Source organism: Nycticebus coucang, chromosome 7 (assembly GCF_027406575.1).
Source record: "Nycticebus coucang isolate mNycCou1 chromosome 7, mNycCou1.pri, whole genome shotgun sequence".
Classification (NCBI taxonomy): Eukaryota; Metazoa; Chordata; class Mammalia; order Primates; family Lorisidae; genus Nycticebus; species Nycticebus coucang.
The window spans coordinates 43,018,798-43,038,303 of NC_069786.1; the positions used below are offsets into that span (position 1 = coordinate 43,018,798).

Below are 19,506 nucleotides of genomic sequence, written 5' to 3' on the forward strand. Positions count from 1 at the left end.
CAGTGGTGATTCTTCAGTTACTTCAATACTTTAAAGACTGCAGCAGCATGAAAAAGAATTTCATTTCATTAAAAAAAAAAAAAAAAAGTTAAGAAAGGTCTCCAGGAGATGGTGAGTTTTATTTTGTCTTGTCTGGATAGAGGTTTGATTTGCTCTTGAATGTTCCAGGGTGGAGAGAGACTAGGCTGAAGCACAGGATGTTGAGGTCTAGGCGGTGTAATCTTCTCTCTCGTTTTCATCTTCACCATCAACAGACAGAGCAGCATACTTGCTTGCAGGACTGAACTTAGAGGCTGGATTTTCCTCAGGTTTCTTTGGTCTGGTGCAGATCTGGAGTCTGGATCCTTTTTGCCATCTTTCCTTTCCTTGCTGGTCCTTCCTCAGTTGACTGAGCCGAAGCTAGTTTCCCTCCGCCACTTTCAGGAGGCTGCTGCTCTGTATCTGAGCTCTGAGATGGAGCAGGAGGGTTAGAACTTCGCTTCACCCAAGCATTCTCCGTTGGTGGAGGGGCTGGCATTACCTTTAGGGGCTGATCAGGTTTGGGTGGCTTAGAAGTTGGAGAGTGACAGTCTTCCTTCTTATTAAGTGTTTCATATTCTAGAGACTTCTCTCTCTCCTTCGCACATTTCTGCCAGATGTGGCTGAGGTCCCAGTCTGCGATGACTCACTTCCTGTCCCGAGTTTCTTCACTTCTCCAGCGTGGGTGTCTCTCCCGAGGTCGTCGTTCTAGTTTTGGCTCATCCAGCTGACGTTGCCATTTTTCTTGTTCCTTCTGGAGTGGCTCTTCTACTTCTCTTTCTCTAGCAGCTGTGTCAACGGGCTTTGCTCCTCCAAAGATAGAAGGCGCTCGACTGGACTGGGCGGTGCTAGCAGAGGAATCCTCTTCCTTAGGAGGACCTCGGTTCTTTGGGGGCCTCTATCGGAGTCTCTGCTGCCTCGGTCATCGTGTGGATCCATGTCCCTGCGTGGCCGTCCAGATACCGATCTGAATCGTAACGATCTCGGTACTCTCTTCGAGGTGGGTAGTCATCAGAGCTGTCTGTGGTGGGACGGGCTCTCCAGTCTATCTGTTTTGTCGGAATCCCGATTTCTATCCGGGTCTTCATCCTGTGCTTGATCTGCAGCATCCACTCCAATTCTCCTGTTACCTAGGGACTCTTCATTGAGACTCAGAGCACTGAGAAGGGAATCCCGGTCCTCAAACGCAGCATAGCCAAAACCTTTCAACCTCTGTGGATTGCTCTGTGGATTGCTGGGTTCACGGGGTAAACGCTTACTGCACTGATCACCTCCTTCCAGGTCCTCTGTCTCATCAGCCCAGCTGGCTGGTTTGGGTACATGTGTGCTTCCTCCACAGGTTCCCCCATCCTCAGCCGGAAAGTCTGTCAGGGAGATAGTCTTCCCTTCTTATTCTTCTTTTTGCTTCGTGTGCACTCGTCCGCGCGCCAACTGCCTCCTTCCTCCCTCCAGGCCTTCATGTCTGCGAAAAGGCCTCTTCTCCCGCAGGTCTTTCTGCGCTTCTTCTTCACTCCAATTGAAACCAGAGTCCACCATTACTGCCTACTCCAACCTCGCGCAGACCGGGTGAAAAGGGTGTGAGGGGGAGGGGAAGGTGTTCTTCCCCTCCAACATCCTTTAAAAGTAATCAATTAACCAAAACACACCCTGAATGGAGAAATAATTTGCCTCAGTATATAAAAGAACACCTCTGCTGCAGCTGTGAACATCATCATTATCATTATTATGTTTATTGAGTACTTAACTATGTTGCAGACAATAAATAATCTATATGCTTTGAATGGATTATTTTCTTTAATCCTCTTAAGAACCATATAAGGTAGATATTGTAATCTTTATTTGGCAAATGTGGAAACTGAGGCAAAGATTATTTGTTAACTTGCTCAAAGTCTTATAGTTAGAATAAAAGCCAAACTTGGGCCAGGCATGGTGGCTCATGCCTATAATCCCAGCATTTGGAGGCCAAAGTAGAAGGAATACTTGAGGCCAGGAGTTTAAGACCAGCAACATGGGCAACATAGCAAGACACTATCTCACAAAAAATAAATACAAATTTAGCCAGGTGTGGCAGCACACATCTGTAGTCCCAGCTCCCAGGGAGCCTGAGCCAGGAGGATCCTTTAAGCCCAGCACTTCAAGGCCACAGTGCACTCTGCTCATGCTACTGCATTTCAGCCTGGGTGACAAGCAAGACCCTGTGGCTTAAAAAGAAAAACAGAATAACACCAAACTTGCTCAACTAAAAAATTCATGCTTATGGCGTATTGCATCTCCAGCAAAAAAGAATTTGGGATCTGCTCCAACACAGAAAAAAAATACTGACTTACTCCTGGGAAATCTCCACCATAGAGCACCATAAATTTTCAAATGTGGTGTGTGTGTGTGAAAAACATAAAAAATACTATAAGGAATCTTGTTCTGTGTATGACTATAGTAGACATTGCCAGTATTCCACTATAGCACCCACAGAATGTTCACCACTGTACACACGGCACCTATCCCAGTGCCAAGCCCATAGTGAAGTAGTAAACAGAACAGAGAATGAGTGACTTTCTGTAACTGACCAAAAGGAAGGGTGAAATAGTCTCATTCTAAGAAATAAGTTAGTTTCAAAATGTGACCTCAAATTACAAAAATGAATTTTCCATATTAACTTATTGCTATGTCGATTGTGTTTTTAAGAATGACTATTAAAGTTAATAATTTTGGCTTTAAAATGATTAATTTTAAACCAAATTGGTAAGAGTTCAGTACTTGAATTACTGTTGTGTAGTGTTGATCAAACCAGAGAGAAGATGAAAAAAAATTTCTAATCTTTTTATTCTCTTTCACAAACATTTCTCCAGGTCATCTAAAGGTAGATTTCATTCACAACTGGTAACTAACAGCTTTAGTGAGAAGTACCTCATACCATGTAGTTTATTCATTATAAGTAAACAAATCAATGACTTTTAATATATTCAGAGTTTGACAACAATCAACATTATCAATTTTAGAATGTTTTCGTTACCTCTCACAAAAACCTCATAGTCATTAGTAATCACTCCTCCTTTTCCCCTGACTCTACCTGCAGCTCTAAGGAATCACTGATATACTGTTTTTCCCTATAAATTTGCTTTTCCTGGGCATTTCACATAAATGGAATCTTACAAGATGCGGTCATTTATTACTGACTTTTTTCATTTATCTTTCAGCATAAAGTTTTCAAGGTTGATCTATGTTTTAGTGTGTCTCCTAACTTCATTACTTTTTATTGACAAAAACATTCCATTATATGGATATGCCATATTTTGTCCGTCAGTTGATAGGCATTTGTGTTGTTTGCACTTTTTACTATTATGAGTAATGCTGTTATGAATATTATATATGAGTTTTTGTGGTTATATGTTTTCACCTCTCTAAGATGAATTCCAGGAGTGGAATTGTTGGGTAACTTTAATGTTTTGAGGAACTTCCAAACTATTTTCAAAAGCAATTGCATCATTTCACATTTCCAATAGCAACATAAAAGGGTTCTAACTTCTCCATGTCCTCATCAATATTTGTTATCATCTTTTTTTTTATTGTAGCCATCCTCGTGAATATGAAGTAGAATCTCATTGTGATTTTGATTTAATTGCCCTAATTGCCCTAATTGCTAATGGTATTGAACATCTTTTCCTGTGCTTATCAGTCACTTCTATAATTTCTTTGGATAAATGTCTATTTAAATACTTTGCCCATTTTCCAGTTGGATTATCTTTTTATTACTGAGTTTTAAGAGTTATGTATACATTCTGAATATAAATTTTTTAATGAGTTATATGATTTATAAATATTTTCTCCGAGTCTACTGGTTGTGTTTTTACTTTCTTGATGTTATCCTATATAGTCCAAAGTTGTCTAATTTTAGTGGAGTCTAATTCATTATTTTTCCTTGTATTAAGTTTACTATTGGTGTTATATCTAAAGAGGGCTTTGCCTAAGCTAAGTCTTAAGGAGTTAACCTTCTATTTTCTTTGAATATTTTATAGTTGTAGCTTTTACATTAACTGTGTATATTCTGGGTTAACTTTTTGTGTATGTTGTAAATTCATTCATTTTCATCTGATAACTCCAGATAACCCAACAACATTTATTGTATAAAAACTATTCCTCTTGCATCTGGGCACTGTGAGTCTGGGGAGATAGGACTCCAGGCATCTCTGGCTGGTGGGATCTGCCTATCATCACCCCTAAGAGGATACAGGGAGTCAGCGAGAGACTTCTGGACCCCAAGAGGAGGACTAAAACAGTGGAAAACCGGCAAGTGGTCGCGTGTGTTCAATCTGTCTAAACCCGCCCGCAACTTCCACAGGCACGAGAACTTAAAGAGCAAGAGGAAGTGAAAGGAAAATTAGGGCAAGGAAACAGATAAAAGAAATCACTCATGAGGAAGAATCAGCAGAAAACTCCAGGCAACATGAAGAACCAGTCCAGAACAACCCCGCCAAGGGACCATGAGGTAGCTACTGCAGAGGATTCCACCTATACAGAAATGTTAGGAATGACAGAAAGGGAATTTAGAATACACATGTTGGAAACAATGAAAGAAATGATGGAAACAATGAAGGAAACTGCTAATAAAGTGGAAATTAGCCAAAAGGAAATTCAAAAACAGAATCAAATAAGAGATGAACGATATGAAGAATATAAAAAGGATATAGCAGACCCGAAGGAAATGAAACAGTCAATCAGGGAACTTAAGGATGCAATGGAAAGTATCAGCAACAGGTTAGACCATGCAGAAGAAAGAATTTCAGAGGTAGAAGACAAAGTTTTTGAGATAACTCAGATAGTAAAAGAGGCAGAAAAGAAGAGAGAGAGGAAGCAGAACATTCACTGTCAGAATTATGGGACTTTATGAAGTGTTCCAACATACGAGTTATAGGAATTCCAGAAGGGGAAGAAGAATGCCCCAGAGGAATGGAAGCCATACTAGAGAATATTATAAAAGAAAATTTCCCAAATATCACCAAAGATTCTGAAACACTGCTTTCAGAGGGATATCGGACCCCAGGTCGCCTCAACTCTAACCGAGCTTCTCCAAGACACATTGTGATGCACCTGTCCAAAGTCAAGACAAAAGAAAAGATTCTGCAAGCTGCCAGGAGGAAGCGCCAATTGACCTACAGGGGCAAATCCATTAGAGTGACCGCAGACTTCTCTAATGAAACTTTCCAAGCAAGGAGACAATGGTCATCTACCTTTAATCTACTTAAACAGAACAATTTCCAGCCCAGAATTCTGTACCCTGCTAAGCTAAGCTTCAAAATTGATGGATAAATCAAATCATTTACGGATATACAAACATTGAGGAAATTCGCCACAACAAGACCAACTCTACAGGAAATACTTCAACCTGTTCTGCACACTGACCACCACAATGGATCAGCAGCAAAGTAAGAACTCAGAAATTAAAGGACAGAACCTAACCTCCACACTGATGCAAAAGATAAAACTAAGCAATGGACTCTCACAAAATAAGACGAATAGAATACTACCACACTTATCAATTATCTCAATAAATGTTAATGGCTTGAATTCCCCACTGAAGAGACATAGATGGGTTGACTGGATTAAAAAACACAAGCCATCCATCTGCTGTCTGCAAGAAACACACCTGGCTTCAAAAGACAAATTAAAGCTCCGAGTCAAAGGTTGGAAGACAATTTTTCAGGCAAATGGAATTCAGAAGAAAAGAGGAGTTGCAATCTTATTTTCAGATACATGTGGATTTAAAGCAACTAAAGTCAAAAAAGACAAAGATGGTCACTTTATATTGGTCAAGGGAAAACTACCACAAGAAGACATTTCAATTCTAAATATTTATGCACCCAATTTAAATGCTCCCAGATTCTTGAAACAGACCTTACTCAGTCTGAGGAATATGATATCTGATAATACCATAATAACAGGGGACCTTAACACTCCTCTTACAGAGCTGGACAGATCCTCTAAACAGAAATTAACAAGGATATACGAGATTTAAATGAGACCCTAGAACAACTGTGCTTGATAGACGCATATAGAACACTCCATCCCAAAGATAAAGAATATACATTCTTCTCATCACCCCATGGAACATTCTCCAAAACTGATCATATCCAGGGACACAAAACAAATATCAACAGAATCAAAAGAATTGAAATTTTACCTTGTATCTTCTCAGACCATAAGGCACTAAAGGTGGAACTCAACTCTAACAAAAATGCTCGACCCCACCCAAAGGCATGGAAATTAAACAATCTTCTGTTGAATAACAGATGGGTGCAGGAAGAAATGAAACAGGAAATCATTAACTTCCTTGAGCATAACAACAATGAAGACACAAGCTACCAAAACCTGTGGGATACTGCAAAAGCAGTTTTGAGAGGAAAATTCATCGCTTTAGATGCCTACATTCGAAAAACAGAAAGAGAGCACATCAACAATCTCACAAGAGATCTTATGGAATTGGAAAAAGAAGAACAATCTAAGCCTAAACTCAGTAGAAGAAAAGAAATATCCAAAATCAAATCAGAGATCAATGAAATTGAAAACAAAAGAATCATTCAGAAAATTAATGAAACAAGAAGTTGGTTTTTTGAAAAAATAAATAAAATAGATAAACCATTGGCCAGATTAACGAGGAATAGAAAAGTAAAATCTCTAGTAACCTCAATCAGAAATGATAAAGGGGAAATAACAACTGATCCCACAGAGATACAAGAGATCATCTCTGAATACTACCAGAAACTCTATGCCCAGAAATTTGACAATGTGAAAGAAATGGATCAATATTTGGAATCACACCCTCTCCCTAGACTCAGCCAGGAAGAAATAGAGCTCCTGAACAGACCAATTTCAAGCACTGAGATTAAAGAAACAATAAAAAATCTTCCAACAAAAAAATGCCCTGGTCCAGATGGCTTCACTCCAGAATTCTATCAAACCTTCAAGGAAGAACTTATTCCTGTACTGCAGAAATTATTCCAAAAAATTGAGGAAGAAGGAATCTTCCCCAACACATTCTATGAAGCAAACATCACCCTGATACCAAAACCAGGAAAAGACCCAAACAAAAAGGAGAATTTCAGAACAATCTCACTCATGAATATAGACGCAAAAATTCTCAACAAAATCCTAGCCAATAGATTACAGCTTATCATCAAAAAAGTCATTCATCATGATCAAGTAGGCTTCATCCCAGGGATGCAAGGCTGGTTTAACATACGCAAGTCTATAAACGTTATCCACCATATTAACAGAGGCAAAAATAAAGATCACATGATCCTCTCAATAGATGCAGAAAAAGCATTTGATAAAATCCAGCATCCTTTTCTAATTAGAACACTGAAGAGTATAGGCATAGGTGGCACATTTCTAAAACTGATTGAAGCTATCTATGACAAACCCACAGCCAATATTTTACTGAATGGAGTAAAACTGAAAGCTTTTCCTCTTAGAACTGGAACCAGACAAGGTTGTCCTCTGTCACCTTTACTATTCAACGTAGTGCTGGAAGTTCTAGCCAATACAATTAGGCAAGACAAGGAAATCAAGGGAATCCAAATGGGAGCAGAGGAGGTCAAACTCTCCCTCTTTGCTGACGACATGATCTTATACTTAGAGAACCCCAAAGACTCAACCACAAGACTCCTAGAAGTCATCCAAAAATACAGTAATGTTTCAGGATATAAAATCAATGTCCACAAGTCAGTAGCCTTTGTGTACACCAATAACAGTCAAGATGAGAAGCTAATTAAGGACACAACTCCCTTCACCATAGTCTCAAAGAAAATGAAATACCTAGGAGTATACCTAACGAAGGAGGTGAAGGACCTCTATAAAGAAAACTATGAAATCCTCAGAAAGGAAATAGCAGAGGATATTAACAAATGGAAGAACATACCATGCTCATGGATGGGAAGAATCAACATTGTTAAAATGTCTATACTTCCCAAAGCAATCTACCTATTCAATGCCATTCCTATCAAAATAACAACATCGTACTTTCAAGATTTGGAAAAAATGATTCTGCATTTTGTATGAAACCGGAAAAAACCCTGTATAGCTAAGGCAGTTCTCTGTAACAAAAATAAAGCCGGAGGCATCAGCATACCAGATTTTAGTCTGTACTACAAAGCCATAGTGCTCAAGACAGCATGGTACTGGCACAAAAACAGAGACATAGACACTTGGAATCGAATTGAAAACCAAGAAATGAAACTAACATTTTACAACCACCTAATCTTTGATAAACCAAACAAGAACATACCTTGGGGGAAAGACTCCCTATTCAATAAATGGTGTTGGGAGAACTGGATGTCTACATGTAAAAGACTGAAACTGGACCCACACCTTTCCCCACTCACAAAAATTGATTCTAGATGGATAAAGGACTTAAATTTAAGGCATGAAACAATAAAAATCCTCCAAGAAATCATAGGAAAAATACTGGAAGATATTGGTCTGGGGAAAGACTTCATGAAGAAGACTGCTATGGCAATTGCAACAACAACAAAAATAAACAAATGGGACTTCATTAAACTGAAAAGCTTCTGTACAGCTAAGGAGACAATAACCAAAGCAAAGAGACAACCTACACAATGGGAAAGGATATTTGCATATTTTCAATCAGACAAAAGCTTGATAACTAGGATCTATAGAGAACTCAAATTAATCCACATGAAAAAAGCCAACAATCCCATATATCAATGGGCAAGAGACATGAAGAGAACTTTCTCTAAAGATGACAGATGAATGGCTAACAAACACATGAAAAAATGTTCATCATCTCTATATATTAGAGAAATTGAAATCAAAACAACCCTGAGATATCATCTAACCCCAGTGAGAATGGCCCACATCACAAAATCTCAAAACTGCAGATGCTGGCGTGAATGTGGAGAGAAGGGAACACTTTTACACTGCTGGTGGGACTGCAAACTAGTACAACCTTTCTGGAAGGAAGTATGGAGAAACCTCAAAGCACTCAACCTAGACCTCCCATTCGATCCTGCAATCCCATTACTGGGCATCTACCCAGAAGGAAAGAAATCCTTTTATCATAAGGACACTTGTACTAGACTGTTTATTGCAGCTCAATTTACAATCGCCAAAATGTGGAAACAGCCTAAATGCCCACCAACCCAGGAATGGATTAACAAACTGTGGTATATGTATACCATGGAATACTATTCAGCCATTAAAAAAAAGGGAGACTTTACATCCTTCGTATTAACCTGGATGGACGTGGAAGACATTATTCTTAGTAAAGCATCACAAGAATGGAGAAGCATGAATCCTTTGTACTCAATTTTGATATGAGGACAACTAATGACTATTATGGTTATGGCGGGGGAACAGAAAGAGGGAAGGAGGGAGGTGGGTGGGGCCTTGGTGTGTGTCACACTTTATGGGGGCAAGACATGATTGCAAGAGGGACTTTACCTAACAATTGCAATCAGTGTAACCTGGCTTATTGTACCCTCAATGAATCCCCAACAATAAAAAAAAAAAAAAAAAAAGAAAAAATCTATTCCTGTTGTCTTAGTATCTTTGTCAAAAGGTAGTTAACTATAAATGTTAGTGTTTATTTTTTGACTCTGTTCTATTAATTTAATATCTTACCCTTATGCCAGTACCATCTTGTCTTTTTTTGTTTGTTTGTTTGTTTGGAGAGAATCTTACTCTGTCAACCTTGGTAGAATGCCATGGCCTCAGCCTAGCCCAAGCTCAACCTCAAACTCTTGGGCTTGAGCAATCCTCTTGCCTTAGCCTCGCCAGGAACTAACACTACAGGCACCTGCCACAGCGCCTGGCTAGTTTTTCTATGTTTAGTAGAGATGGGGTCTTGCACTTGCTTAGTTAGGTATCCTACTCCTGAGCTCAAAGCAATCCTCTTGCCTTGGCCTCCCAGAGTGCTAGGATTACAGGCGTCAGCCACCACACCGGACCTCATCTAGATTACTGTAGCTTAGTAAAGTTTTGAGTTGTGAAATGTGAATTTTCTAAGTTTGTTTCTCTTGTTCAGGATTGTTTGCGTTATTTCTGCATTTCCATTTGAAAAATGGTAATAAGCTTGTCAATTTCTCCAAAATAGCTAGCTTGGGTTTTGATAGGGATTGCATTGTATCTATAAATCAATTTTTGGAATATTGTCACCTTAATATTTAGTCTTCTAATTCAGAAATGTAACATATCTTTCCATTTTTTTTTTTTATTTTTTCTTTAATGTCATTCAACAGTGCTTTGTAGCTTTCGAATGAGATCAGGTACTGGAGGGTTTTATGGCTAAAGACAATGCTTTGTAGCTTTCAGAGTATAAGTTTTACACTTTTTGGTTAACTTTTTTCCTAAGTATTTTCTTTCTCATGCTATTACTGTAGACTGTTTATTGCTGGAGTACTGACATACAATTGATATTTATATATTAGTCTTGTATCCTGCTACCATACTGAGCTCATTTATTAGTTATAATAGTTTTTTTTTTAATTTTTCTTAGGATTTTCTATATATAAATCATGTCATCTACAAATAAAGACAGATTTAATTATTTCTGTTAAATCTGTCGTTTATTTCTTTTTCTTGCCTAATCACCATGTGTAGAAACTCCAGGACAGTGTTAAATACAAGTGGTGAAAGTTTTGTCCCTGATCTGAGGGGAAAAGAATATAATCTTTCATCAATAAATGTGATGATCGCTGTGACTTTTTCATAGATGCCCTCTATTAGGTTAAGGAAATTTTCTTCTATTTCTTGTTAGTTGAGTGTGATAGTTAAGTTGGTGAATAAAAAATACCCATTACTGTATTTTTATACTGGTTTCAAAATTTTGTATTTTATAATCCACATCATATAGAGATTGTAGTAACCAAAGTACCCTTCAGTTACATTAGCAGCATAGTCTGGTGCTTCTACTTTCTAGCTGTGTGAACTTAGGCAACTTTAATTTCTATGCATCTAAGTTTCCTTATCTGCGAAAGTGGGTTTTACCTTTGTACCTAAATGGTAGGGCTTTATAAAGATTAGGGAATTTATAAGCAAACCATTTGGAATAGCACATGGCTCTTTTAAGTACTAGTGTATCTTACTTGCTATTTTGAATATGCATAATTTATGTGTTGATAAATCCCAATATGTTTTTTCACATGTACAGCTTATTTAGAAAAATTCTTTAAGAAAACAACATTTTATCAAGTGCTTTATTTCAGTCTGTGGAGGGTTTTTTCTTTTCTTTTCTTTTTTTTACAATGATGCTCATACATTTCTGTTAGCAATAGCACTATCAAGCAAATTTCTGTATGGGTACATAGCTAGCACCTACAACATCAAGTAATATAAGATTCATAAACCTTTGTTTAATTATTGGAAAGTTTTTAGGCTAGTTTGGTTTCTGGTTACACCTTGCCTGTTCCTACAGATCAATTCTTTGAATTATGTTTTTGTTATAAAGCTATGTACCATGTCTAACAATCTTCAGAGGCAACTTCCTCGTTTTGATATATACTTAGGCAAGTGTCTTCTTTAGAGAACCTGAATAAAGTAGCTATGAAAAGCAATATATCTTTCTGTGTGTGGCTAGATTCATTAAGGATATCCTAAAATTTAAAGAACTGTGTTGCTAGGCTTTTTATATTAGAGTAAAAAAAAATCATTTTGTGTTTAGATAATTCATTTGGATATAAATTAAAAGAGAGAAAGGAGATGGATATGTTCTTTTCCTCTGTTGTTAGGAGTTACACATACAAATCTGAGAAGAAGTTTTAAAATGACTTGGATTTTTGGAGTCAAGTATGATGGCATAGTTTACACATACTACTTTCTTTACATTATGGACAACCATTTCATATGATTTACTGTCATCTAATAAAACTTGAATACCATTTTTAAACTTTTCTTTTAAAACTCTAGATTTAACTGATCCCCTGCACACTAGTTTTAGGAAATAAAATTTTACACAAGTGACCATTTTGTGCAACTCTTAAGATAGAGTTAAGATGACATAAAGACCCAGAGCACAGGAAATAGTTATTACAAAGCTGTTTTGTTAAAGCTGTTCCCTTTCTCTTTAAATCCTCACTAAAACTTTATTAGAGTTTTAACATAGTTTTCCAGTTGTCCAGCATATGAAAGTTTAGAAGTGATTTGATCATAGAGATTTGTAAACGTATTTTGGTAGGAAAGAGATGGCCTACATTAAAAGAGGAATCGAGAAAATGAGAGACACAAAATGATATGTGATAATAGCTTATCATAATAGATGAACTGTAATTATCAACTAAAAATTATCCTTTGCCCTTTTACTTATGAAGGCAAGGATGTGTATGGTATATTTTAGAATGCTTTTCTTTAAAAGTGGTTAAATTTTAAAAATTTTGACATTTGAAGGACAGTTGCTTAGAAAATTTGTTATGATAGACACTTTGTTTCCCAAAAAACTACGTAAATGAGGTATTTTATTTTCTTAACTTTAACAGCAAGCTGTTAACTTTCTTACCAACGTGATGAAACTAACCTTTGCCCATTCATTAGGTTGACTGCCTTGCCTGTATTTGGGTAAACTGTGGTATATTGGACTTAAAATGTCAAGTTAACAGTCAGTAATTATGTTATATTCAATGGATGTGAAAGCAGCCTTTGTAAACTGTGAAGTGTTACATAGAGTTCATTCTTGGCTGTTTTCATCACCTTCAAAGCTACATTTTATTTTTACCTTTACTTGTTACTTTCTTTTTAAAGGACCTAGGATAGGTGAATATGAGAAGTAATATATGAGACCAAATGACTTGGCCAGAGGCGGAGACAATAAGGATTGACAGATTGGGGGGAACAATGGAGAGTCTCATGGACGTAATGCAAGCTAAGAATATGCAACTCTGTGGTCTCACCAAGGCTGCTTTTTTATCTTTTACCTCCAATCTTAATGGTTTTTTCAAGTCTGTATTCCCTTTATCACGTAGAGGTTGGACAGTTAAGTTCATGAATTCATCCTAGAAAACGTGCTACATACCTCATTGCTGAATAACAAGTACAGTTACCTTTGAAGTCCTCTGCTTGGGAAGATATGCACTGATGCCAGCCCCTCGTTCACCCTTCAGAGACGTTTTGGAACTCTTTTTCTGGAATGGTCATCAGAGCTGTCATCATACAAGGTCAATTATGTTCATGTTCAATTTATCATAGAAAAAGTCCTTCGAAGGATGGGCACTGGCATCAGTGCATAGCTTTAAGAAGAGTTATTCAAAGGTGACCATAGTGACGTTCAGCAGTAAGGTATGTAACAGTCTTTGTAGAATAAGTTCTTGAACTTAATTGATCTTGTACATGGTCACATAATGAATACTTACTAAATATATGTGGAATTATTAAAAACTGAAGAGTTTGAGCTTTATTCTTTCATAGTTAGAAGATTTAAGTTAGGAGTGTCAGTTGAACAAGTGTGTATATGTTTTAATAAAATAACTATGATATGAGTTGACATTGGGGGAATTAGAAATAGAGAACTCAGAAAGCCATTAATAGTAATCCAAGTGAGAAAGGTATGCAAGTTATGGGACCTTCAAAGGGGAGAAAATTTAGAAACAATAGAGATATAAATTCAACAATGTTTGGTGACTAGTGACTGATTTGATTGAGGCCCTTGTAAAAAAGATAGTTGTCAGAGGTGATTCTGAGGTTTCTGACATTGGAGTTTATGATTTTATTAACTAAGAACATAGAACAAATGTCAAAATAAGATTGAGGGTTGGGCATGGTGGCTCATGCCTGTAATCCTAGCACTCTGGAAGACCAGTGTGGGAAGATCACTTCAGGTCAGGAGTATGAGACCAGTCTGAGCAAGAATTAGACCCATCTCTACAAAAAATAAGAAAAATTAGCCAGGTGTGGTGATAGGCTTATATTTCCAGCTTCTCAGGGGGCTGAGACAGGAAGATTGCTTGAGCCCAGGAATTTGAGGTTGCTGTGAGCTATAATGACACTGCTACACTCTAGCCTGTGTGGCTAAGACCCTGTCTTAAACAAACAAAAAAAATTATATTAAGATGAATAATATGGGTTGTGTTTTACATACATTCACTGTGCATTGATCATGTAATATCCACTTAGAAATGTTCACCAGTGGAAATGACCACCGCTATACTATTCATACCTGAGAAGTTAGGCCTAAGTAACATATTCTGTATAAATTTAACTTGACACTATTAAATAAGTGAAGTCTTCAAGGATATCTCTGCAAGAAGAAGGCTATGCTTTGGGGGACATAGGTAAAGATGGGCAAAAGAGGATCTACTCAAAGGAATTCCACAGAACACTTAGGAAAATAGGAACTCAGAAAAGTGAAGGATTGTACAAGACAAAGGACAGATGATTTCAGTGGTGATGGTAATTAACACAAATATCTGCAGTGATTTTTTTTTAAAAGAAACTTTATTCAAGAGCATGTATTTGTGTTGTTAAAAATTACTGAATGATTTTAAAAAGATAAAAAGTGAAATATAAGTATCCCTCTCCAAACCAAATTCTTTCCTAGATTATTAATTTTAAATTTCTTCTGCATCTTTTCAATTATTTTTCTTACATATGCCAGCATTACTTTATTCTAGTTCATGATACAAAACTTTTCATATCTTAATATTTCTGAAATCCAGATGTATATTACAATTGATTTATATGTTAAATTTAATGTATTTTTCCCAGGAAAACTGATATTGAATTAATACCATTTAAAAATCAAGGAGTAGAAAAAATGTGCATATATAAATGAATAAAAATATATGTACATGTGTTTATAATATAGAAAAACAAACATATGGTAAATAATTATGTTATATACTATATATGAAATATACAACTAAGCAAAATGTAAAGAAACACATAGAGCTCTTTTATATACAAGTGGATCAGAATTATATATATATATGTACACACACTCTTCTAGAATATACTTTTTAAACATAGGATGTTTTGAAGTACATAAATTTAATTATATATGAAATCATTGTATTTCAACAATTCTAAGATGAATTTTTCATATTTTAACATCTCTGAATCCAGGCTATATTTGATCATTTCTAGCATCTTGTACTTGATGAAAATACAATAATTTTTTCTTCTTGCTGCACATAAGTCCATATGCGTCTTTCATAATTTTTTTAGCCACTTCTAGGGAGTGGGGGGGCAAGGGGGTTATTGTTTATTATGGTATTGGTTTACGTTTTGTTTTTATTTTTAGGTGTTTACTATTACTAACATAGGTTTAGTGAACATTCTTTTTCTACCTCAAATGTCTTTATTTCATTTTATATAAATATTTAGAAGCTAAGTTGCTAATATATGTACATTATGAAAACAGAATAATGGTTATGGTCATATTTTTGCCTTTTTCAATCCATTCTTCATGTTGCAACTGTTGTCCTCTTTCTGAAAGGTAAATGTCATCATGACAAACATATAGTATATAAATTCTTAGAATATTCTCTGTGCTAGAAATACTGTTCCTGATTTTTCACTTTCTCACTCAGACTTCAACTGCAAAGGTGTCACCAGCATAGTCTGATGGCCCCCTATGCTTAACTCCTTTCAGTACTTACCACATTATAGTGCAGATGCCTTATTTATTTTTCTGTCTCTCATAGTAGCCTTCCTTGAGGGCTGGGATTGTAGCTAACACAAGGGCTGTGGCTGCCACTTACTAGGTCAATAAATATTGAATGAATGAATAATGCTGTAAAATGCTTTGTTTCCAAATATGTTTTTAAGGAAGGGCTGTGAAAAGTTCTTTGTTGTGCCAGGCACAGTGGCTTCTGCCTATAATCCTAGCACTCTAGGAGGCCAAGGATCTGGGAGGATCCTTTGAGCTCAGGAGTTTGAGACCAGGCTGAGCAAGAGCAAGACGCCCATCTCTACTAAAAATATAAGAATTAGCTGGGTATTGTGGTGAGTACCTGTAATTTCAGCTATTCGGGAGGCTGAGGCAGAAGAATTGCCTGATGCCCAGGAGTTTGAGGTTACTGTGAGCTAGGCTGGCTCCACGCCAGTATACCTGGGGCAAAAGAGTGAGACTATTTCTCCAAAAAAAAAGGACCAACAAAAATGGAAAGTTCTTTGTTATGCTGAAAAAGAAAGTTAAAGGAGAAATTTATTGAAATATGTGACAAGCTTAGAAGGAAATGAGAATTATATTGGTTGTGTGGGTACATGCTTTCTTCTCTAAAAAGCCACCTAAAAGGAAGCAATAACTAAAATAAAGATGTGTTCAAGAGATCTGTTAACTAGCCAGTCATGGCATGGAGAATTGTATGTCCAGAGGTAGGTAACTAATTTAACTATCAAATTACTAAAAAATTGATATGACAAAATATAATTTTAGTTATTGGATGGCTAAATATTACCTTCACCATGTGATAACCAGAGTGTTCATGTTTACTCTTCCTGTAGTGAGTGTCTTCTCCCAGTTGTTTCCCTCCCATATTCCCCACACACACCAAAAGGAATTAACAAGAGTAATCCTTTGCACTTACATTTCTCAAGATGAGGTATTATATGAATTATAGTAGTAAAACAAGGTCTCTAACCTGGGCTATTTTAATAATGGAACAATAGAAGTAATACCCTCTCTTTCCTCTCTAACTCTTTGTATTTATTTATTTATTTATTTTATTTTTTTGTAGAAACAGAGTCTTACTGTAGTGCCCTTGGTAGAGCACCGTGGCATCACACAGCTCACAGCAACCTCCAACTCCTGGGCTTAGATGATTCTCTTGCCTCAGCCTCCCAAGTAGCTGGGACTACAGGTGCCCGCCACAATGCCCAGCTATTTTTTTGTTGCATTTTGGCCGGGGCCGGGTTTGAACCCGCTACCCTCAGTATATGGGCACCCTACTCACTGAGCCACAGGCACCGCCCCCAACTCTTTGTATTTAAATAACAGTGACAAGTTCTTACCCAACATGACTATATGACAGACAGTAGTCACATGGGCAGTACACTTCTTACTCAAGAAAGCACCTCAGGATACACTCGTTTGACAGAGAAAGAGAGAATATAGTTCACAGCATATGGATAATCTTGAATTCTTTTTTTTTTTTTTTTTGGCCAGGGCTGGGTTTGAACCTGCCACCTCCGGCATATGGGACCGGCGCCCTACTCCTTGAGCCACAGGTGCCGCCCGATAATCTTGAATTCTTAAAAATAAATAAAATTTTCTGCAAATTCTGGTGCTTAATTATTAGTAACAAATTACTGTGACTCGTAGTTGGGAAACCCTCCTCCAAAAAGCATGTCTACATATATTACGTTACATATGTACAACACATGCATAAAATACACGTATCACTGATCCTAGCAGTAGCCCTGTACTTTTAGTAAAATAGGTTCTGGTATCCTGAACCTAATGACAAACTGTTTTTTAAGGTCACACAATAATAAGGAGTAGAGCAGAAACCAAGTCTCAAGTTTTTTGTCTCAAGGGCCTATTCTTTTTCTTTCAGACCATTTTCCATGTACTGAAAATGGCAGCATTGGGCGGCGCCTGTGGCTCAACGGGTAGGGCGCCGGTCCCATATGCCGGAGGTGGCGGGTTCAAGCCCAGCCCAGGCCAAAAATAAAAAAAAAAGAAAAAATAAAAAAAAAAAAGAAAAAAGAAAATGGCAGCACACACACACAAAAGGATACATTTAAAACATACATACACACTCACGTACACACATGCATATGCGTTATGTGTATGTTTGCACTTATTTGTCAATGAGTGAATATCTGAAAACTACTCTATCAGAAGATATCTAAGACTTCACTTCTACCTCCTAGAAAAGATTTAATTAAAATTAATGGATTTCATAGGCATAAAATATTTACACTTGTTTTATTCAATATGTCACCATAATTCCTGTTTTTAAAGAAAATAATCTGGCATCGATTGAATATTTCTATCAGTATAACTGTTAATACAATGCACAGTTTTGATCTCTGACAATTGAATCTTTAGATTATTTATTTTTAGGCTGACAATTTCAGATTACTTTTTGTCATTTTTATAAAGATCTCCAAAATGCCATCCAACCTCTATTTTAAAGATCTTCACATTCCCAGAGAATTAAAAGCAGCAAAGAACTGTTAGCGCTCTTGACAAAGAAAATGGAACATAATGATGACTGAGGGAAACTCAAGGAACTTCTTAACCAAAACAATGACTCAGATCATAGTCTTATGTCTAAAAAGCCAGGCTCAGTGAAAATAGAGCTGATACATTGTACTAAGAAAGTCACTATATTGAAAGTGTCACTGAGCACTAAGTAGTAAGTCTTAAGAATATGGCAATTGATGAAAATGTCGATATTTGAAGAACTCATTCATTTTATATACACTTGCCTTTTTTGTGTCTTTGCCATAAGATAATTGTTAAGTCATACATTACAAGTATAGTTCACTGAATAAATTGAATACGCAAAGGTAGAATTTGGGACTCATTTAATTTATCATTATATAATCAGCATTAAATTTTTTTAAATTTCTTTACTAATTTCTATCTATAGGATACTTAAACATAGTTTTAATGTCATTCTGAAATTTGGACTACTCCCTAAATAATGCCTGTGAACTTTTTGAATTACTAAGATTCTTCTATTCTTGAAATATTTGTGATTCAAATATATTTTAAAAATTTAAGTAATTTCATGATGGGCAGACATTTGCCTGGCTTCTGTAGGCCTTAAAATAAATGCATTTTACAACTGTGGATTTAGAAGAAGCAAATATTCTTTGAACATTTAGAAAATGATAGTTTCAAGTCCATGCATTTTGTATAAAAAGAGAGGACTATACCCTTGCTATTCTTTTGAAAAATGTTAATATAAATTTTAACTTAATTGCTTAAATATACTTTATCTTCTGATTTCTCTTGACACATTATAGCAATGACACATCAGATGCCACTTGATTGTAATTATTTTATAGAATGGTATAGTTAATAATGAACTAGGTTGATGAAACCATGCAAAAATATTTTTAATATGTTGTTTGCTAGACAGGGATATTTCTGCTTCTTTATACAAATATCTAGAAAGAAGCATATGGAAATTCTTCACCAAATTTGAATTTTGTTTCAGATGGTCTATGAAAGTACAAACCATGTGCTATAAACAAAATTCACTCTGAGACCAGAGGAACCTGTCTCACAGACTAGTTAAATTACTGTATCAAAGAGGTTCCTGTGACTCCTGATGACATCATACATGTGTATTAAGTCACTGTAGAAGGAAAACACAGAGGTGTTAAATATAAATCTCCAATTAGAAGTCCCAAGGATGGACCTGCCACATTGCAGGCTTTGATTTGCTATCTAAGTGTTTCTTATATAGCATGCTGTAGGTCAGCAGCAGCAGGAATTTATTAACTTAGTGATGGTTGATGGTTCTCATGAGCAAAAGGTTGGGGAAACCAGCTAAAATGTAATACATATTTTTTCTTTTTTTTTATTGTGGG

The 19,506-nt window shown here is 36.5% G+C and overlaps 1 protein-coding gene and 1 pseudogene across 4 annotated transcripts in view; one reads left to right on the forward strand and one right to left on the reverse strand.

The window, feature by feature from the left end:
* Positions 1-19,506, forward strand: part of MBD5 (methyl-CpG binding domain protein 5) — a 514,567-nt gene that overhangs the window by 113,750 nt on the left and 381,311 nt on the right. The window lies entirely within an intron of this gene.
* On the reverse strand, positions 103-1,554 carry LOC128589695 (eukaryotic translation initiation factor 4B-like; annotated as a pseudogene). The gene is made up of 4 exons (XR_008381117.1): positions 1,473-1,554; positions 980-1,382; positions 919-947; positions 103-886 (listed from the first exon to the last, which is right to left on the reverse strand). The product of XR_008381117.1 is annotated as a eukaryotic translation initiation factor 4B-like (transcript).